The sequence below is a fragment of the Strix uralensis genome, chromosome 13, assembly GCF_047716275.1.
Source record: "Strix uralensis isolate ZFMK-TIS-50842 chromosome 13, bStrUra1, whole genome shotgun sequence".
Taxonomy (NCBI): domain Eukaryota; kingdom Metazoa; phylum Chordata; class Aves; order Strigiformes; family Strigidae; genus Strix; species Strix uralensis.
In genome coordinates, this window is record NC_133984.1 from 20,459,584 (window position 1) to 20,481,815 (window position 22,232).

A 22,232-nucleotide genomic window follows, 5' to 3' on the forward strand; every position below is an offset into this window, starting at 1 on the left:
TGAAGCAGTATTTTGAGCAGGGGCGCTGCCCAATCCACCCATCTATGGAGACTCAAAATCACATTCTAGGCAAGATGAGGTCAGAACAGCAAATAGGTTCAATGGACTGACATGTCGGAGGGACTGGGATGGCTAAGCCTCTGCGCTTACCTTTATTACTCATCCTTCATTATCTTTATTACTCTGGTCCTCGAGTCTATGGAGGGAATGGCAATCTAATCAAAAGGCTACTGGAGTCAATGCAAACATTGCAATTTATTGGTCTGCCTTAGGCTCAACTCCCCAAGGTATCAGAGAGCATCAGCACTCCTTTCCCTAGCCAAGAGGGCTCAGCACCTTCCCCAGGGTGCTCCGTGTCAGCAGTTAAGAGCCTGACTGCTCCTCCAGGTAGACAGAGGAGGATGCACACAGAGGAAGATCTCTGCTTCCTATGTACACATGTTTGTGTTGTAATGGTAAAAGAAGTTTGGTAATAATTAGAAATCTGTTAATTCCTGCCACAAAATACTTCAACTAGAAAAAAGATTGGCTGAGTCAATCAGATTGTGTCAAACAATACCATTCGTACTAGAGCCTCTCTTTTACTTTAAAAAGTTCAGTTTAAAGAACAGAACCAGTTTCACTGCTGATAACATAAAGGTTTAAATATAACACCAGTCAAACCTATGATTTCCCCTTTCAGCGAGGCAGGCCAGACTGCGTGCTGAACCGTTCCCTCCCCTGTGCTATACAGAACTCTGGACCTGTGCAGCCGTGGCACATCTCACGTAATGCAGTCCAGGAGAATGATTTCCCAAAGGTCTTCACAGTAATCCCAAAACCAGGTAATTCTATAATAATTCCAAGTGGAGAAAATGAAATGTTTTTATTTTAACATATACCTGTGGGGAAAGAACATCCCACTATTTTACAATGAGCTTTTTAAAGACATCCTGGGAAATTTTCCAAGAGTTACACTGAAATGGAAGAACGCTTAGTTGTTTACTTTAGGGTTTTTATTAACATGTTGGAAATCATTCTTGTCCTCTCCTCACCTCCAAATAAAAGCCTTTATTTTCTGAAGCTGGGGCTTCTGACGAACCCCCCACCGCTGAGGTTTGTGTGCTGGGAGCTTCACTGGCTGCAGGTTGGAGCTAAACTCTTGGGGCTCAGCCTGCCCCAAAGGCAGCAGGGTGAAGGGGGCTGGGGAATGCAGGGATTCATCATCCCATCCCAAAGAACTTCAACTGCAAGCAGTGGCTGAGCTGCCAGTCAAATCCAGCTCCGAGTCACCTTCAAGCTAAAGCAAGAAATGCAGTAGGTTCTAAGCCCATTTTAATACCCTGAAAGATTTGTAAGAACCAAGAATCATTTTACTGCAAAGTGCATCAGATGGCTTTACCTTGCTGAGACGGGTGCTCATGGCTTCAGCAACTACCACGAGGTGGCACTTTGCAATGTGACAAGGGAGGCCTGGGGATGGGTGAGGTGGGCTGGTTGTTGGGGGAGTCTCCTATGGAGCTGGGGGACCCTTCCTGATGCTCCTTGTGCCATTTGGGCTCTCTACTCTGACTAGTCCTGTTGCTGTACCCCAGGCCCATATGCAGGAGTCTGCTGGAAGATGACTTGCTCCTGGCCTGCAGATGAGAGGGGTTTGCCATGTGCTGGGCACCACCCGAAAAGCAAAATGAGGAGCGTGGGTTGGAGCAGGGGGGAGGTGGGTGCTGCTCCCATCCCTGAACACACAGCTGGGGTGCAGTTGTGTGGGGATCCCTTGGCCCCCACCCCAGGGCAGGCTCCTGCCCAGCTCCAAGGAGGTCCAGCCCTCCCACCCAGCTGCCCCTCACCAGCTCTCACTGGCCCCAGCAGCTGCCCTGGACCACGCCACTCAGTGCTGTTCCAAGGATGTTAACAAAAGGGGAAATCAAAGTAAACTGCATGTACCATTTAAAGGCCAAAATCACCCCAGGGCAGACAGACGGTGACATGAACCCACTCACCAGCCCACTCAGCTCAGATTCTCCGAATCATTCTCTCTGTTATGTGACATGCTTCTACACTGCTTGGCCCAAAAACTTCTCAAGGACTTTTCTTTGCCTACCCTTGCAGCAATGAACGTGTGCAAACATTTACAGTTCTCAAATTCAACGAACAGACAAGGAGATTTAAGAGGGTGGCACAAAGAGCACACTATTAAAATGTCAAGGTTTCAACAGGAAACATCCAGATACCTCCCCTTATCTGAAAACCTGTTCTCTGCACAGTCAGTACCCATCACTTCCCCCCCTACTTTTATCACTGATGCCTTCACCTAAGCCTTATTTATAACCTTAGAATTGGGTTAACACTGCAAGTTTTTAGGGTTGAGTGTTCACCATATGCATTTTAACATTCTGCTCATCTGGATGCTAGTTAGTGCTTTGATTTATTCTGGAAACACGTAATACAAACACAAGTCCAGGAACTCTCCTCCACAGCAGAACTGCTGAAACAACTCCAGGCAGGTGGCGATATGACAAAAAAATCACACTCCTGTCGTTTTCTCATGACCACTGAGAGATGTGTCCAGCTGAGAGATGTGTCCGGCTTTATAATCTGAGTGCTGGTAAGAGAAATACTCACTTCAAGTTCTGGTCCAGTTCATTCCAGAAGTGACCAAGTGCTGTTGCCATCTGATGATTACACATGTGGATATCTCTGTTTCCACTTTGCTTTTTGTTCTTGTAACAAACCCTGCCCCTGGCACAACCACCAATAAATGAGCTGAAGGAGACTGAGCAGCAGTTAGCAGGATGAGGCCTGATGTCCAAATACGCAGTAGATGACGGTCTCCAGCATGTACAAGAGGCAGCAGGGCACTGAACACAGTTTCTAATGCAGCAAGGTTGCTTCAAACATTCAATTTAAAACTTTATAAATGTCTGGGAACAAATCTACACTTTAGAGTCACTGGCAAAGCTCTCAAATCATTTTATCTGGTTTCGTAAGCAGAAATGCTTGAGCAATCTTGTGCCTTATCTCCTCTTCTTGGTCACTTTCTGATTTGTTTGCCAGCTTCAGATCAGCCTTGTCAGAGGTTTCAAGGAAAAACAGGCTCCTAAAGTTGTGCGAGGGCAGGCATCTGACCTCAGTGCCATGGCTGAGCAGAGCCAGTCATTGTACACAGAAGATCTTCCAAGTGCTCTGAGTGCAGCTGAACTTTGCAGGCAGCTTCCGTTAGAGTCACCCCACCACAAATTAAGGGAAAAATTGCTCAATCTAAGGGCTGACAACTGGTGGGGACCATCTGTTGAGGGCTGAAGTAGCTGTCAGCAAACATCAGCACCATCACAGGGCTGTGCTGGTTTCCTGCTGCAGACTTGCTGGGCTGGTTTACTCCTTAGGGCACAGGCAGGCAAATGCCAAAGTAGCTCCATGGGGCATCTCTCTGCCTGGTGTTCTAATCGAAGCGAAGGAAACTACCTGCAGGTACCTCTGGTAGGATGGCTGTCAACTAACAGAATCACAGAATCAACTAGGTTGGAAAGGACCTTGAAGATCATCTAGCCCAACCATTAACCTAGCACTGCCAGTTCCCATCTACACCATATGCAAAGATGCAAAGATGCTCAGCTTTCAGCCCCGCAGTGTAACACAGCACCATGTCTCTGCTGTCTCGGAGGCAGCATCAGGGAGAGAGGAGTTCAGTGGCACTAAGTTATCTCCACGGGGACTTTCTCAGAATTCATACCAATGTCAGGAAGTCAAAGCAGTCCTAATGACTCTTGTCTACATCGAAATAACTCTCCTTCAAGAAGCAAGTTACTCCTTGGGCAAAGCATGTCTAGCACTGCTCTTGCTGAGGCATCTGTCTGGTAGGAGTTTTAACCAGGCTAAACTTCCACCATAGGAAAGGCTCAGGAAAGGTGCTGACACGGTCATGTCCAGGCAAGTCAGTGACAAACAACACGAGCAATGTCAGCCTGCTCAGAGAACAGTTCGTAGAGGGGAACAACCATCCAACAGCAGAGTTCAGATAAACTCGGAGCAGCTTCGCCAACAGGAGTCTTGCAGCTGAATTGCAAATCCCAGCTCCGTACCACATAGTAATGACATTTTAAATTTTTTATTACCATTTCATAATGGTAATTAAACACAGGCATGCGCACAGAGAGAAATCTGCTTGATATATAGGGCAAGGCTCACCATCTGCAGGCAGCAACCGGGACCTGCGGGCTCAGCTATGGGGCTGCAAAAGTTACAAAGCCATCAACACCATGGTGACCACGTGTGAAAAACTAGGCAGCTATGTGATATTTCTATATCTATGGTCACTTATGGCCTTCTACCTGTGCTCAACAATGCAGCCAGTGCTTGGGGGCTTGCAGCATCAGAAGGCCTAATGCCATTGCTGTCTTTGCAGTTCTGGGGGAACTGCTGCATTGCTGATGCACGCAGAACTAACTCATCTCTCCCTCCTGGACAGGGAAAGCAGTGGTTTCTGCCCATCCCCCTGCGCAGCAAGACAGAAATTACCTCAAGGAGACAGTGGAGCATAGTCTTTGACGTGTGGTTAACTCTTGGCATCTATGTTTAAGTTCCCAGCAAGGCTGCCCATCACTTCCAATTATTATAATGATTTTTATGACTAATTATGTGCATTTAGCAGTCTTTGTTTCCTGCCAGTCCTGTGCTGCTTCTATTCAATTGCACCCTACCCCAGAAGTAGGGAGCCTCGTAGACTGAAGCTGAGCTTTTCAGCCCTGGTGTGACTGAAGATGTTCTGGTTCAGTTTTAAGCCCAGGACCAACCTGGCTCGTTAGCTTCCAACCTGCTGAAGCCAGCTTACATGGAGAAAACTAAAGTGGATGAAACAGAGACAGCCTATCCCCAAATATCTCCTTTCTCTGTGCCAGAGCACACCACCACTTGGAGTCTCAATATTGTTCACTGATTCCAATTCCTACATCTGGCATGAATGATGGGTGACGCAGCAGAGGAGAGGGAGGGAGACGATGGACAGAGAGCACAGTATGGCACTATGCTTTGGGTCCCAGAAGACCTGCTGGGGAACAGGTCCAACAGACACCAGTTTTCGCTGGACCACTATCCTGGACCAGAACCAGACCATGTTTTGGTTTGGTTCTTGTTTGGATTAAGAAATTTAAAATTCAGACCAAACAAAAAAACCCCAAACCAGACTTGGTTCCTGCCTGAGGGGAAAAAAGCAACAATCCCAACTAACTTGCAGGTCAGTGACATGCTGTAAGCTCTCACCAGGCAGCAGTGTGTGCCTGCTCAGGGCTCTGGTCATCTGAACTGCTCCTTCCATTTTGTCCAGTTCTGTCCACAGGCAGCTGTTACTGGGATACACACCTGCTCCATTAAACCTCTTGCACTTTGACACCAGACAACCTGCATGTCAAACCATCTTCTGTTTGCCTCAGCTGAGAACTGGCCACCAAGAGAGAAATCTCTATACCTAAATACTAATCGTATTTTGAAATCTGTGATCTGTTTCTGGCCCAGGGAATGAGCCCAGCGGAATCCAGAAGGGAGCCCCAAGCCAGGTTTTAAGAGACCCATCGCGCCGCACACATACCCCCTCCTTGCCCTTCTCTTCTGCTTCTTGGAGTGCCACAGAAACCCACAGCTGTGATCTCAGGAGCATGTTCAGCGTAACAAAAAGCACACCTGGCCATCTGGTAGTGTAATTACCACCCGCCCATTGTCCTCCCCAGGACATAACCTAGAGTGAGCACAGACCCCAGACAGGGTCACGCTTGTAGACTAGTCATGGAGCGATCTTTACATAGCTTGTAGTAAGAAACAGCTCCTGCCTCAACCTGCCTGTAATCTTCATGGATAATGTTTTTTATTAGTTGCACCCACATATAGCGGGCAACTGATGATCTTTCCTGAAGCAACAAGGTGTTTCTGCAGCAACAAGGTGTTTCTGCAGCACAGAGAAGCCACCTCCCCCAGCGCAAAGGTGGTTATGTGCTATGCTTGCCACCAAGGTGGGATTTCATTAGCTCATTTCCCTTCCCAAGGTCCAAGCCTTGGACACCACAGCTGGCTCTGCCACACCCCTCCTGGGGTGGGGGCACAAAACGTTGGGGAGCTGCTCCCTGCAAAACTTCTGCAACAAACCAGAAGCGTGCTGGTGAGATGCAAAAGAAGCGGCCACCATACATCTGATTGCTCATGACCCCTGAGGTTCAGAGTAAAAACTGTTTGGCAACCAGTCCTCATGCAGCTCACATGAGTCTGGAGGGAGGCACTGCCCTCTGGTTAACTCCTCTCTGCTTACACACATCTCCTCACACAAGGGCCATATAACCAGCTGGGGACCAGCCGGATCTATGGGACTACCAGTCCCAAGCACAATGAGAGAAGCAGAACAAAGATGAAAGAGGATGTGGGCCCTGACAGTCTGCTACTCCAGCTGAATATTGCAAGGAACAAATGCAAAAGCCAAAGGGACAGGAACTGTGGCATCAAGTACCCTTCAGATGATAACAAAAAAAAGAAGAGCCTAAAAATTGAGCACAAGAGATTCACAGTCCCAGGGGAATATGAGCTTGTATCTAATACCAAGTGATTTTTCTGTTGCACAGTTCATTTTAGGACAACGCTCACCCTCGCATTGCTAGTCCCACAGCCTGAGGCTGCTCCGGATTTAGGCACCTGACTGTTCAGGAACAAACATTTCTGTTTGTGAATAATTCAGAACCCCTTGTTTATTTAGGTTCATTTGGGCTCTGTTTCTTGCTGTTTGAATCTTCTGAGCTTCCAGCTAACTGGGCTGCGGATGTACATACAGCCCCTCTCTGCAGCCCCTCTGTTTCTGTAAGGGAACCATCAGTTTTACCACTAACTCCCACTTACTTGAAGCACATACAGCACTTGGAGAGCAAGCATAACCCCCGTAACATAACCCCAGAAAGCTCAGGCATTCTCTTTGTTGTTCATCTTGCTGCAAAGCATTTGGCAGTAGCTCCATGAGAGTGCTACGCGTGTGAGTATCTCTTATGTGACAGTGGCAAGCACGTCCAGACCTATAGCTCCAGTCTTAAATCAAACTAGACATGGGTATCTGGTGCTCATGGACACAGTCACCCAGCATGCACTCACCAGTCAACACGAACGTTTTAACTCGGACAAGCAAACGTACCAGCTGAGCTGCAAACAGGCACAACTCTGTAAGTGGAAAAAGCAACAGCAAAGCCCCAGCAAGTTACATTCTGAATAGTGTCAGCGTCTTGAGATCTTAGATGTAAAGCATTTCACTGCCTAAGCACAGGCTTCTCTCCAAAAGTGTTATTACCACTATTAAGGGAAAGCTATTGTGGGTTAATCACAGCATATTCTTAATTGTGTTTCAGACACATTAGAGGAAACAGAAAAACAGAACAAACAAGTTACAGAGCTGTTTCACAAAGCAGCAATACCCTACACTGTTCTGTTTCAGGCAACACACTACCTGTGCAGAGTAGCCGTGCTTGCTTGAGGTACCATCGCCTGCACCCACATCTCAGCCTGTAATTTTGGAGCCCCTTTTCAGCACCGTACACTCTGACACACACGTGTGCACCCCCCCACACCCCCCCACCCTGAGAAACACATTCCTGACTTACCCTTTAGCCAGCCAGCAGCCCCAAACCCTCTGAAACCTCCTGCAGAAGAGTTGACAGAGTTTTACCTCGTTACCCAGCGAGGGCGTTATATAACCGGCACCGTTTCCGCAGGCAGCGAGGATGCACCAGCCGCGCTTCCCGGCGCGCATCCCTCTCCTCCCCATCCCACACGGACACATCTCCTAACGGCAGCTGCCCCACGGTGAGCGAGGGAGGGGCAAGGTGGGCTTCGGGGTACTCGTGAAAAGCAAAGCTAACAGCATCAAAGAAAGTTCAAAAGGTCCCTGACGTTTATTAAGAGGCGTTGCTACTATGAAAGGACGTGGTGCGATGGTATAATGTTCCTTAGCCCGCTGAAAGCAGCTTGGCCTAGATTTTCCTGTACTGTTTGATGTGACCATTCATGCAAACAAGAGTAAAACTTTCTCTTTGCTTTTAATTAAGGGAAAAAAAAAAAAAGTGACACATACAAAAGACCTTTTTCTGCTGTCATCTGGGTCTTCTGGGCTACCATCAGACGGAGAATATGCAGGAATCGGCCCCATTGATTAAACTATTATTAGCGACAAACAAGCAGATGTGCTCAGTGAAAGACAGGACAAACCCCACGCCCTGTACTTCTGGACTAGATACTGGAAAAAAAAAATATTATTTTACCAAAGGCTTATTTGGTATTTTACCAAAGAAAAGTGGAAACATTCTCTAGCACACCAGGCAGAAGTGAAGCACACAGAATTTTGATGTGCAGAAATAAATAAACATTATTGCTTTTGCTTTGTTCCCACAGACAAAACCTCACCACCTTTCACAAGGGATTGTATTTCAAATCTCATTTTAAACAAAACATGGCTTGTAGTCATTCAGGAGGTCCTGGTGTCCATGAATCATTGGTGGACACAGTACACAGCCCACAAACGCATCGGGGCTGTAGCTTTAGGACAGACATAAAACTCTTACGTAAGTCATAATCCTCTCAGACTCCTTATTCAGTGTTTTAAGATCTGCTCCATAGGAGCCTGCTGGCATCCCAGTGGGATTTAAGATCTGCTCCATAGGAGCCTGCTGGCATACCAGTCTCCCCAATTTGGAAATGGGGAGACTCCAGTTGCAGTGCAATCCCCTCAACACCAGCGTTATCACTGGGACACGGCCCTACCTCACAGGGTTTCGGAACACGGAGTATTTTGGCCCACTAATATTTCGGGCCTCTGCAGAACTGGCGCTGTTGCTTTCTGTGCTGAGTGAATCACCAGGATTAATCTCCTGCAGAGTTCACTGAGGCTAATGATAATCAAGTTAAATTTACACTATATGATCAGAGTTTAATTAGGTACTGTTATACAACTCCTATTAATTACAGTGGTAATACCCTTATGAAATGCAGATGGGAGGGTGGGGCTGTGGTTGGAAGGGGCTTGTCTGCTCAGATGATTTCAGGAAAAAGCCACATTAAAATGCTCTGTGTGTACCTTTAGTTACCTGCCTCTGCCAGCGCTCAAGATGAAAAAAAAAAATCTTAAAAAAAATTATATCCCTGCAAAATGTAAATCTAGAAGATTAAAGACCTCCCACATACTGCGCCATCACCTTCTGTTTACACCAATAAGCAAGAATACCATCTAAAATCCCAATGAACCAGAATCATTATTAGCTTGCTCTGCTCAAAATCCTACCCAGAAAAGCCCAAGGTGATAGAAGTCATTTATTTTGCACTGAGATATTAACTCACTTGAAACCAAGGCAGGTTTTCCTAACGTTATTAAAGTAAGTTTCTGTTTCCCTCCTCGAGTTTACCCCTCCAGATGACCTGTTGGGTCAGGGCAGATGCCAGCTCGTGCTCGGCATTGGCTTTGTACAGGCACAACCCCCCTGGGGCACAGACCCCACGTATGCCTCTCCGTGCCCCTGCAGAGGTTGAAGAGCTTCAGGAGGAGCTGTGGGGAGAGGCGGCTGACCTGAACCGCTCGGGAGCTACTTCTGCTAGAAGCTGGGGTGTCTCTGCCATCGCGGTGCAGCCGAGGGGAATGCCAGATCATGAGCACAGGAGCAGGCTCCAGCTTTCACTGCTCAGTAGCGGCTGCATTAGGAGACAGGTTGCACAGTGTGACATTTCAAGCCTGAGACTAGGTCTTCGCTTTTGGTAAACCTTGCCTGAGGCGTCCTATAGAAAGAGCAAAGCTTGTGGCTTCCATTTGGCATCTGCTACATGTGTTGGTGGATGGCTTTAGTGAAACCTGCAAGAGACCATGTGCTGTTATTGCTATTCATGTCGTAACACCAAAACTCTGGCCTTGCACCCATATGGGCAAAGATACAGGTAAAGGTCTCTTCTTCGTTAATCAAATAAGCAACACAGAGAGAGAGGCTTGTTGGCAAGAGCAGTGCTGTTCTTGGACACAGACACCTGTATGAGCCTCCTGCATCCAGGTTTCTTCTCCTCTGCAAATCCCTTGCTCGGTACGCGTGTCCCAGGAGAAGCCCAGACACTTTGCCATTGCTGCCACTGCTCACTATTTAATTAAAACCCCAAAAGATAGGAAACATTTCCTTCTTCCAGTCGTTTCTTTCACCCTCTTCACCAGACAGCAGCAAAGTAGCAAAACTAGCACACCTCAGCACTCCCACTTTGCACAAAACACATATAAAAGAAGCAGTATGTTACAGTATGTTGTACTAGATATTAATTACCTCACCCTGACAGCTACATAATTACCTTGTTAAGTTTTGGCTATATACACTAAACAAAACCAGCTCTTTACAAAAACGGTTGGAGGACACTGTCGCATGGGATCCAGGAGCAGAGTCCTTTTCATTAATCCCCTCTAGCTCCCACCGCATGGCTACAGACAGCTGAATTGTGCATGAAGGAGCTATTTTGCCCACACGGCAATTCCACACAGCCTGCGTGGCCCTCTGTGTGTGTACTCACATCCCCCTCTCTGTCCCTGGATGAACAGCTCTTCTGGGGATAACACAGGAACTGTGACAGGAGAGGGAGATGATGGTTTCTTGACAGCTCCTCGCTCTGTAGGCAGACTGAGATAGGCTCCAGGCCTGCTAATTTTTCTCATGGTTCACAAACATCAGAAGATCCTGTCTCTCCCAGCCCTAGGAGTTCCTAGCCAAGACTACAAAAGGACCCTTGCTTTTCTGGAAGCACAGGGCTAGCAGAACATCTCAGTTCACTTGCTGGGATTTTTGCTTGATTTAGGCACAAAGGACTCACTATTCCTCCTCATTCCTAACTTGTGCAGGGGCTGGCTGCAAAGCACAGCTGGGACCAGGACATTCCCCGCAATGGGATGCCTTGAGCACCTCCACACCCTCATCTCAGGACAGCAGCGCTCTGAGAAGAGAGGCACCAGGCTTTGGCCAAGTCCTTCAGCCCTTTATCTGCCGTTGTGACAGTTCTTGGTCCCTCACCGCTGAGAACGACACTTGTGACACACTAATGGGAGTGCAGCAATGCTCCTGCAGCAAGGCTTTGATTTAGGAAGCAGAGCTGCTCAGCCCACTCTGCTCTTGTTGATGTAGTGACCTGGTTTTGTCAAGACTGTTTTTCTCCTTTTGTCTTTGATGTCGTTTTGGAAGGCAAGTCATGAGATTTTCATGGAGGCACTGACTCAAAGTTGGACTAAAACAAAGCCAATCACAATACTATTATAAATGAATGACGGTGCAATTTCCCCTTGGAGGATTATTATACTATTTAGGGTTCTAGTACATTTATTTCCGCAGTTTAGTTCCATGCTTCTCATTGGACTATACTCTAATCCATTTATATATTAATGTAACAAGTTACAAGGATTATCAGCTCATAATAAATACGCTCATCCCCTAAAGCATTTAAACAGCCCCTACACTTTGTAAAGAAGATCTTGCTTAATGAGCAGACATCTACAAAAGAATACCATGTTATATGGAATGCCATCAAACTGCAAAATGTGCACTGCATAAGTTACTTTTCTGTGAAATTAGATATTTTTTGGCATACAGATACTATCTTCATTATAGTATACTTTTAAATTACTTTTAGCATAAGGGAGGGTTAGGAAGTCACAGAGATTTCCTTTTGCATTGGGAATTCATTTACCTTGAGCTCTTAAGTTTGGAATAATATATTATGTTATATTTAATCCTCTGCCCATGCACAGGATTATGTCAAGCCAATAGATCACTCATGAAATTCAAATTAAGGAAAGCTGCTGATACCAGCTAAGGGTAATCCACCCCAAAAAACCCCACCTGACTTGCACTTAGGTCAATTCTAGTGCTGAAGTGTCCATGAAACCATGCTCACTGAAGCCAGCTGAAAGCCACTCTCTCTGCCAGAGAAAGTTAAAAATCTCCCTTGGCCTACTGGCCTGTAGTCAATCACAGTATTTTTCTAGTTGCAGTTCTCTTGAGAAGGGATGGGAGAAACAAAGTATTACCTGTCAAACTATAAAAAGACATTCCTTGCCTGTTCATAGAGCTGCCCAATGTATTTTTCAGCAGAATTGTCTCACCTAAGTTTCTGCTCTTTGCTCTACTTGCAGCTAAAATCCTAACTGAGTTTGTAAGGCGGGAGCATGAATTACCCTCCAGAGCCTTTACTCTTTGAACTTCAACACACAGGTCAACTGTCCATTTCTGCTATGGTGGAATATCTTCTTCTTCCCACATGCTGTGTCTGCCCAAAGTATTTTCCTCCATTGGAAAATGTGAAGTTGATGGTCTACGTTGCTTTCATCTTTTATTCTTGCAGCTGCATGTTCTGTTTAGCATCCTGTGGGATATAAGGCTTAACCCTTTGCTATATATGACCCAGTCAATCTTTGGCACTTCTGCAGGTTCATTTATCAAGAACTCCATTCACAGCAGCAAACTTGCTGTACAGAGTTCCAGGAAATAGAAGTGCTGCAAAATCTCCAAAACCCTTTAAACAAGAATCCACAGACAGTCTGGCCTTAGCTGGAGTCATACAGAAAGAGGCTTGTAGCTCTGGCTGATGGAGAGTATGAACGTGCCTATTCTGCAGCCTCTGTAATTACAGCCAGTCCCTCCCACCCTAGGAAATGGTGAAGGGAGGAGATAGTTACGCATGGAGTTTTTATTGTTTCTGGAAAATGAATCCTCTCAACAGTCTTAGTTAAGTACCAGTCGTCCCAACATCTGCAAGGCAGTATTAAGTGTGCAGTGACCAAACAGGAAAAAACTGATGTTCAGAGTATGGATTTCTTTCTGCAAAGCTGCTTCTTTTGCTTTACCTCTCCAGATTTCACCAGAAAGGAGTACCTGGAAAAACAAGGCTTGCTCTTGCTGAATAAAGCAACAGTACAGAAGAGAGGGTAAAACACCTGTCCAGAGTGAGAATTCACACCCATGTCACTGTGTCAGCTTCATGCACTGTCTACAGCCAGACACTGATCAGCATCTAGGCAAAACCAATTCAGGAGCTCAACTCTGTTCTAGGTTACGCAGTATTTACATCACAAAAGGATCAAATTTTAAGAAATTAACATAATGAGCATCAGGCTCACCTGTGTAACAGAAGTCAAGCACCTCTTTGCCCAAGAGTTTGGGCACCTTTTGAGGGAAGAGCAGAGTCAGAGAAGCCAGACCCTGTGTGTCAAACACTTTTGCAAGATGGGGGCTGGGAGACACCAAGCAAGCCTCCTATTCCTGTGCACCCCTATCAGGCATCCCCCATGGGAGGCTCTAAACCAGGCTCTGCCAGCAAGGATGCTCAGAAGACCTTTGCTCAGTTAAAAAAGCCCAATGCAAAATCCACAGCTTTGCAGAGAAATCGGCTACCTTTTATGCAGTGAATTGTACTGATCAAGCTCTCCTTTCCTCTCAGCTAAAACTCATGGTGCATCCACGCTGCAGAGCTGCAAGGCCATACCTCATTTTAGCTTTAAACAAGCTGGGCTGTGTTAACGTGGGAGTCAGCTCCAGCTAAGGGTGCCTTCCCACAGCATGGGGCCTCAGCAGCAACACTGACTTGAAGTACCTCCACCCAGCTCCATCCTCCATGCTTCCTTCTTAGTTACACCAGCACAACCATTTACAGGACTGTTTCAGTCAGAATAAAAATAGAGCATTTTTATCCTAGATCAGTGTAGCATCTTGTACATCCTGGTAGCCTCCATCTGCAGGATTAACAGGTCCAGAGACAAAATATTACAGGTCTCTGCCTTCTGCTGTCTATTCATGGATCAGAGCCACAAACCTGGCACCACCATGAAGAGTTACAAGCACGCCAGACTAGAATCACTGTAAATGTGAGCAATTAAATCAAATGCTGTTTTCTTTAGTTAAGGAGCAAACTTTGCAAAGCTCCTTAATGCCCAGAGATGCAGTTTTACTGTGGCAAGGAATTTTCCTCTTGTGAACTCAATGTTCAAACAAGCTCCCTGGTGAGGTAAGCATAGGATGCCTTTTAATACAAACACAAAACTCACATTTAACTTATTAGCTGGGGGAGGAATACAGATGAGGGTTGGATGAATCTCATGAGTCATCGTTTCTGTAGGATAAAAAGCAAGCTTGTCTCAAAAAAATCAATTCATTTGCCTCTATTGTGTATTACAGATAGAAGTGCTTAAAAAATAAAAAGATTAATAAAAACACTTCAACCAATTGTTCTAGAAAAAATGAAAAATAGTTTTTGGATTACAAAAGAATATTCTTTAAATACAGAAAAATAAAACATTTCAAATGGCACAATGTTTTGGGAAAGGGAGACAAATTCAGATTAGTCATGCTTGAACGTACTTCCCCAAACAATACACTGCTTAGAGCTAAAACTAAGACGTGTACATACCCCAAGGCACACATGAAAAATTAGGGTCTGTATATTATTTTACTTAAATATTAGAATATTTTAAAATATAATTATATAATAATTTTAGAATTTTAGAATTAAAGAACAATATAGAATAATAAATAAATATTCAAAGTATTTATTTAAATAGCAGTTTAATTCTTTCAGCATTTACTCACTACCATATCCTTCCAGTCCCGTGCCAACCCTTCCCCCAGATAGCACCGTTGCATATTCTGCGTCCTGACCACTGAACTCATTCCCAGCTCAATCTTGTGGGCAAATGAAGGGATGTGCACTTGAAGTGAGAAGCAGAACAAAAGCACACTACTAAAACTATTGAAAGGATAATGGAATCACAGAGTAAGTGCAGACTTATCCTCCAGTGGTGTGCAAATTTCAACTAGCCTTTCAAAATAATTTTTATTTATGATTTTAGAAGGAGGTGGAAAGAAGGAACCAGGCAGAGAAAAAGTATGACTGAAAGAAGCCCAGAAAAGTCTAAAGCCAAATGAACAACAGCAAAGATCTGCCGAAACAGGGATCTCATGGAATACTCAGAACAACTGACAAAGAAGGAAAGCATGTACTATAGTGTGAGCTGCACAGACTTTGAAGAGAATGTCAAGCTATGCAAAATTAGGTAATTTTTCAGGTATCCACTGATTCAAGATTTCAGCAGAAACAATCCCTAAAAAAATCACTGTGGATGGATGGTGGTGAACGGCAGATATTGCTGACAGACCAGTGAGACAAAAAATTCAAGTTCCAGTCCCTTCCCCCACTCACCCTCCATTTTTAAACCTGTGATCTGCCATAGCACACACAAAAAAAATCCATTTATCTCTCTGAGTGTATCTACACACAGTAAAGATTCATTATTTTTTCTTCCATGGAGACAAAGCTCAGAGGCCAGGCCCAATGGCCTCAGGAGTTACCATGTACTAACTACAAGCACCACTCTACTTCCACTTCGACACCTTTGCTGTGTTTGTTTCCCAACACCCCTTTAGCCTGACCTATCTAGTTATTTGGTAACTTCTTCAGGATAGCAATCAACTCTCACTGTGCGTTCATAAAGATCTAGTGCAGCAGGATCCTATCTTGTTTTTTGGGTATTGCTGCAACGACGAGCAGGCAGTACACGAAAAGGCAAGCGCTCCAGAGAGTGGTATCTGGATACTGATCTCTAGGAAGGATAAATACTCCATTGCAACACAAGGAACCTATGGATGTTGCCACACATAGTATTCTGTGATATTAACCTTTTTCTGCAGAAAAGAAATATGCCGGGTATCCTGGGGAGGAAAATCCATCAACACCAACACTGGAGTTTTATCCAAAAGCTCTTTTTTTTTTTTTTTTGGCTGAAGAATAAGTAGCTTAAATTTCTACTGAGTCTCAAGAGCCTAATTTAAGTAGAATTTTTTTCCTGGGAACATATTAAGAACAGATTGTGTTTTTCAAAGACTGTTAGGGTAAATGATGGGTTTATACTGATTTCTCAGTGCTAGGAATGCACACGAGAGAAAAGTCAGTCAATGCCCTGTTATTGATGGGTAACTCTTCTTATCCGTCTGTACCACAACAGTCCTGGCACAGATACCTCCAATACCTCATTTTCTGCATTTCATCTTGTGACTGGATTTGGGACCAGCTCTTGTTAATTCTGCAAAAGCCAGGATCACAGGCAAGGGGACTTCCCTTACCATGCAAAGCCTCACCTGTTCATCACAGGAGTCTGGAGCACACTGGCTTCCACAACCACAGCAGTTCATCTTACTGGTCAATCAATCAGTACAGTAATCATTGAGGCTGAGCAAACTGCTGAGTTTGAACTGAAAGAAAACTGTCTTGGCAGAATTCAAGGAGACAAGACAAAATAAATCACTGTGTCTGCTTGTAGGTCAATTCACATATTACATCCCCATACAGATGTGATCAACCAAACTTGTGCTTATGTAATCAACTATGTTATTGCATTGCTCCATCTTTAACGGAGTAAAACTGTAGCAAATTAGTTGTGGTGCTGTGCAGAATTACCTGCTGTGAAGAATTACCTGTTTGCTCTTTGAACAAAGTCCATAAAAAGCACACAAAAGTTGTTTATCCCATCAAATAGCAATTTGGACCACGCAGCTAGAGCACAGCTGACCTGAGGTAGAAAGTTCACAAGCCACTCAGCTCTGCTTCCAGATTAATCCCTTGCATAGGTTGATATAATGCAAACATGGCTTTCCGGCATGGGCAGGCTTCTTGAAGAGCCGCACCACACACTCCCAGGCGCTCACTAACATTTCCTTAACAAAAGGCTCACGTAGTTTTCTTTCAGAGCCCGAAAAGTGAAAGCAGCCTGGATCACACTGACAGTGCTACTCAGTATACTTAAATGTTCTTAAGTTTTGTAATATGCTAAAATAAAACTACATTTGAACACAGAGTTGGACTACTTTGAATCTAATAAGCATATAACAGAAATGCACTATTATTTTAGGATTGTTAATTACCTCTCTCAAGGCCCATGACAAATAGCTGTTTATAAAATTGGAAACTTTTCTTACTTCTTACTGTTTTCATGCCTTAAATATCAGAGCTGATAGCACTAACAATTCTGAAAAATTCATGGGCAGGAAAGCACAATCCCCAAGTGGTATAAAAACCTCATCTCTCCCTCCAAAGCTCAATGTAATCTTAACTAGGGATCACAACAGATGTCACACTATAGAAAATACTTGCTCCCATCGAAAACACTTGACAAATAGCTAGGAGAGGTAAAGTGGGAGAAGTGTTAAAAAGTGAGGAACTTGCTGCTGCTTGCAGAAGTATAATGGGTTAGAAATAAATGCTAGCTAGAAATAAAGGAACTGGCTTAACGTAACAGATCAGTCATTACCATAAGAGAGGTGCCATTGTAATTTTATTTCAAACATAAAAACCAAGTAAAGATCCAAATTTCACTTCGTAAAACTGGGAGCTGTGAAACAGCTGCTATTCAAGATTATTTCTAATAACCCTGTTGAAGCCACTACGCATTAAGGCAAACAGAGGACACGCAGCACACAGAATTTGAAATCCACCCAGCAAGTCTCAGGGATGTTGGGCTAAACCCACGGATGATGAGCTACAGCCACTCTGCATTTAAACACAGCTAGCTGCACCTAACACACAAACAGTCATCGAAACAGTTCAAACACCCAAATCAACACAATTACCTTTGCTTTGGATTGTTTGGTAAGGGCATACTTTACACTGTGAGAAAAAAATGCTGTCTTGAAGACATAACACAAGGTTCTGACCACAGGTCAGCAGGAGAGCACCTGAAGAGCAACACAAATTCCAGCCAGAGAGTCAGCTTCATCAGGGGCCAACTTAATTGCCTCTATGCAAACGCACGTAGCATGGGGAATAAACAAGAGGAACTAGAGACATGTAAACACCTGTAGGGTTACGATCTTACTGGCATCATGGAGTCATGGTGGGATGGCTCCTGTGACTGGAGTGTTGGAATGGATGGATACAGGCTCTTCAGGAAGAACAGGCAGGGGAGACAGGGAGGGGGGGATGCCCTCTACGGCAACAACCAGCTGGAGTGCCTGGAGCTCCGCCTGGAGATGGATGAGGAGCCAATCAAGAGTTTATGGGTCAGGATTAGAGAGAGAGCAGGGACAGGTGATGTTATAGTGGGGGTCTGCTACTGGCCACCTGACCAGAAAACCTGAGCATATGAGGCCCTCTGTAGACAGATAGGAGCAGCCTCACAGTCACAAGCCCTGGTCCTCATGGGCGACTTCAACCACCCCAATATCTGCTGGAGGGACAACACAGCAGGGCACAAGCAATCCAGGTTCTTGGAAGGCACTGATGATAACTTCCTTCTTCAAATGATAGAGGACCCAACAAGGAGAGGTGCTGTGCTGGACCTTGTTCTCACCAACAAGCTGGGGCTGGTGGGGAGTGTGAAGCCTAAGGGCAGCCTTGGCTGCAGTGACCATGAAATGGTGGAGTTCAAGATCCTCAAGGAGGCAAGGAGGGTGCACAGCAAATTCGCTACCCTGGACTTCAGGACAGCAGACTTAGGCCTCTTCAGGGATCTGCTTGGTGGAGTAGCACAAGGATAAAGCCCTGGAGGGAAGAGGGGCCCAAGAAAGCTGGTTAATATTCAGGGATCACCTCCTTCAAGCTCAGGAACAATGCATCCCAACAAAGAGGAAGTCAGGTAAGAATGCCAGGAGGCCTCCACAGATGAACAAGGAGCTCCTGGACAAACTCAGACACAAAAAGGAAGCCTACAGAGGGTGGAAGCAAGGACACGCAGCCTGGGAGGAATACAGAGAAACTCTGAGCAGCCAGGGATCAGGTTGGGAAGGCCAAAGCCCTGATAGAATTAAATCTGGTCAGGGATGTCAAAGGCAGCAAGAAAAGCTTCTATATGTACATCAGTGATAAAAGGAGGACTAGAGAAAATGTGGGCACTCTCTGGAAGGAAACAGGAGACCTGGTTACCTGGGACATGGAGAAGGCTGAGGTACTCAATGACTTTTTTGCCTCAGTCTTCACCAGCAAGGGCTCCAGCCACACTGCCCAAGACACAGAAGGCATAAACAGAGACTGGGAGAATGAAGAACTGCCCACTGTAGAAGAAGATCAGTTTTGAGACCATCTAAGGAATCTGAAGATACACAAGTCCATGGGACCTGGTGAGATGCATCCGCAGGTCCTGAGGGAACTGGTGGATGAAGTGGCTCAGCCACTATCCATCATATTTGAGAAGTCGTGGCAGTCTGGTGACTGGAAAAGGGGAAACATAACCCCGGTTTTTAAAAAGAGAAAAAAGGAAGACTTGGGGAACTACAGGCTGGTCAGTCTCACCTCTGTGCCTGGCAAGATCATGGAGCAGATTCTCTTGGAAACTATGCTAGAGCATGCGAGAAATAAGGAGGTTACTGGTGACAGCCAACATGGCTTCACTAAGGGCAAACTGTGCCTGACGAATTTGGTGGCCTTCTACGATGGGATTACAGCATTGGTGGATAAGGGAAGCGCAACTGCCATCACCTACCTGGACTTGTGCAAAGCTTTTGACACTGTCCTGCACAACATCCTTGTCTCTAAATTGGAGAGACATGGATTTGATGGATGGACCACTCAGTGGATAAGGAATTGGCTGGATGGTTGCAAAGAGTTGCTGTCAACAGGTCAATGTCTAAGTGGAGACCAAGTGGTGTTCCTCAGGGGTCGGTATTGGGACTGGTGTTGTTGAGCGGGTCCAGAGAAGACCACAAAGATGATCAGGGGGCTGGAGCACCTCCCTTATAAGGACAGGCTGAGACAGTTGGGGGTGTTCAGCCTGGAGAAGAGAAGGCTCCAGGGAGACCTTATAGTGGCCTCCCAGTACTTAAAGGGGCTACAAGAAAGGGAGGAGGGGCTCTTGATCAGGGGGTGCAGGGATAGGATGAGGGGTAATGGCTTTAAAACAAAAGGGGGAGATTTAGATTAGATATAAGGAAGAAATTCTTCCTTGTGAGGGTGGTGACACAGTGGCACAGGTTGCCCAGAGAAGCTGTGGCTGCCCCCTCCCTGGAAGTGTTCAAGGCCAGGTTGGACGGGGCTTTGGGCAACCTGGGCTAGTGGAAGGTGTCCCTGCCCATGGCAGGGGGGTTGGATCTTTAAGGTCCCTTCCAACCCAAAGCATTCTATGATTCTAAAGGTAACTGCTCTATCATAATGCTTCAAATTAAGAATAATCCAACACTTGCTAATTCTATAGGAATTTGTTCTAGGAAAGGGCTCAAACTGCGACCAGGTTTGAGAGCAAAGTGGGTTCTTCTGTCTTCTCTATCAGACACAAAACCACCATTCCCTTGAAATGAGCTGTATGAAGCATTCCAGCTGTGGAGCTAAACTTTGGTACTTCCAGTTGCTCTCCAACATCAGCAAAGCCATATTATTGAGTTAAGCAATTTAAGAGAAACTCTGCATCTTGAGGATGAAAAACTGCGAAGGTATTAAACAGCTCCTCAGTGGGGCCTGCAGCACGGGCCCACGCCCACAGCAGGTTTTGTTCTTTAACTCTGACTGCCGTTACTCTCACTCATAAATCATTCTTCAATTAAAAACCATTTTAATTAATAACAAACCTCCTGTGCCTACACTCTGGCCCATTTACACTAAAACTATTAAACCACACTGTGTCATGTGCCAACTATAAGCACCAACAGCTTTTTTCCAGGCCTATAAGCGGTTTGTGCTATTGTAAAAGCAGAGTTGCAAGTAAGCACCTGATCACTCCTAGAAACACTGGGCACCCACAGGGAATCATCTCGGCAGGAATGTGCCATCCAGAGCCAGTAGGACAAAGATGACTGTAAAACATGACAGCAAAGCAAGAAAACTCAGTCCCAGGCATTCAGCTGGGAAGTCACCAAGTTAACTGCTGGACTTTCTAAGCTCTTCTCCCTCATGATCCTTCACCACAAACCTTCCCAGTCAGTACCCCTGCCTTCAGAAACAGGACCACCACTGGCTCTGTCTCTTGGTTTCAGAATGCAAACTGGAAGACCAGCACCTAAAAAAGCTGCTTTCTACAGAAATCACCATTCACTTCCCCCATACTTATTCTTGCCATTTTAGGTTCAAACAGCACTCAAGTCCCAAGACTTTACTTCTGTCTCTCGTCTTAAACTATACCTCAGCATTGTTACACAACATTGTGATTCAGTCCTCCTGACAAAGAGATTCAAGCTGTATCTCAGACATTCAGACAGTAGCATGTCTTTAGATAAGAGAGTGACTGTGGGGGCCCCAAACTACACAGTATTTCCTTGTTGCAAGCCCCGTTCAAGCACAAGAGAGCTTCCCCTTGCAGGGAAACAGCAAGTACTGCTTCCTGTGAACTTGAAACAAAAAGGTTGTGTGTCTCCCTTAAACTGACAGTTGATTAGAGCTAATGAAACATTAGAGTGGCAGTCGCTCTTTGGTATTTTTAAAGAAATAATTATACTCCAAGGGCTTGACCCTGCCCTAAGAGATGACTCAGAGCCAGTAACAATACTAGTTTGTACAAGACAAAGCTGAATAAATGTGTCCCAGATCACACACTGCAAAGCTCTCAACCTACGAACAACTTTAATTGGAAGTTAAAAATGGAATTGGCTTGCTATTTTGTATGATTTACATTTAATATTTCAGATCAACGGCTTTGCATAATCCCCTGGAGAACAGCGGAATAAACACTTCTGAACAAAAACATATGGTGCCTCAGTCATCATATACCAAGCTGTGCCAGCACATTTCAGCCCTCACCCTGCCCCATCTCTACCCCACCACCTCAAGTCACTCTTTTGCTTCACTGGACCCCTTCCTCCTCTTGTCCCTTGGGCTGCAGCCTACCTCAATTTCAGTCATGCCCATATTATGTTATTTTGTAATAATAATACATGTGTGGCTTAGTTCATTGTTTTGAGGGCCCTCTCCTTTCCCATCTCTTACTCATCTGAACTATTACCAACAATACCCCTGCCTGGAGGCTTTGAGCACACCCTGTCCAACTGTGTGGGCTATCAGAGGCTGCAGCACAGCTGATTTAACTACAAGAACTGTGCAGCAGTCTGAAACCATCAAAACTGCAGTAACATCAAACATTTTACTGTTCACCAATGCACTAAAAGCCAACGTAGTTTTTCAGTCAGCACCACAACTTCCCCTCCCATCACAGCGATCGGGTAGAAAAGCCTGCCCTCTAGTTTGTCACGCGCATTAGCAGCATGCCAACATTATATCCTTTAACCTCCTATCAGTTTGATAGTGTCCAACAACCATCACTGTGA

At 45.3% G+C, this 22,232-nt stretch overlaps 1 protein-coding gene and 1 long non-coding RNA gene across 4 annotated transcripts in view; both read right to left on the reverse strand.

Moving 5' to 3' along the window:
- Positions 1-7,831, reverse strand: part of PASD1 (PAS domain containing repressor 1) — a 107,154-nt gene extending 99,323 nt beyond the window's left edge. For 2 of the 3 annotated variants that reach the window (XR_012630734.1, XM_074882816.1), the window contains exon 1: positions 7,599-7,704. The gene's annotated coding sequence lies outside the window, so the exon portion shown is untranslated. Of the gene's footprint in view, positions 1-7,598 lie in introns of all 3 variants that reach the window. The other variant, XM_074882818.1, reaches the window with a different exon arrangement.
- Positions 7,832-8,014: 183 nt separating this feature from the next.
- LOC141949440 (uncharacterized) lies at positions 8,015-9,490 on the reverse strand. The gene is made up of 2 exons (XR_012630770.1): positions 9,328-9,490; positions 8,015-8,230 (listed from the first exon to the last, which is right to left on the reverse strand). It is a non-coding gene; the product is annotated as an uncharacterized LOC141949440 (long non-coding RNA).
- Between the last annotated feature and the right edge of the window lie 12,742 nt (positions 9,491-22,232).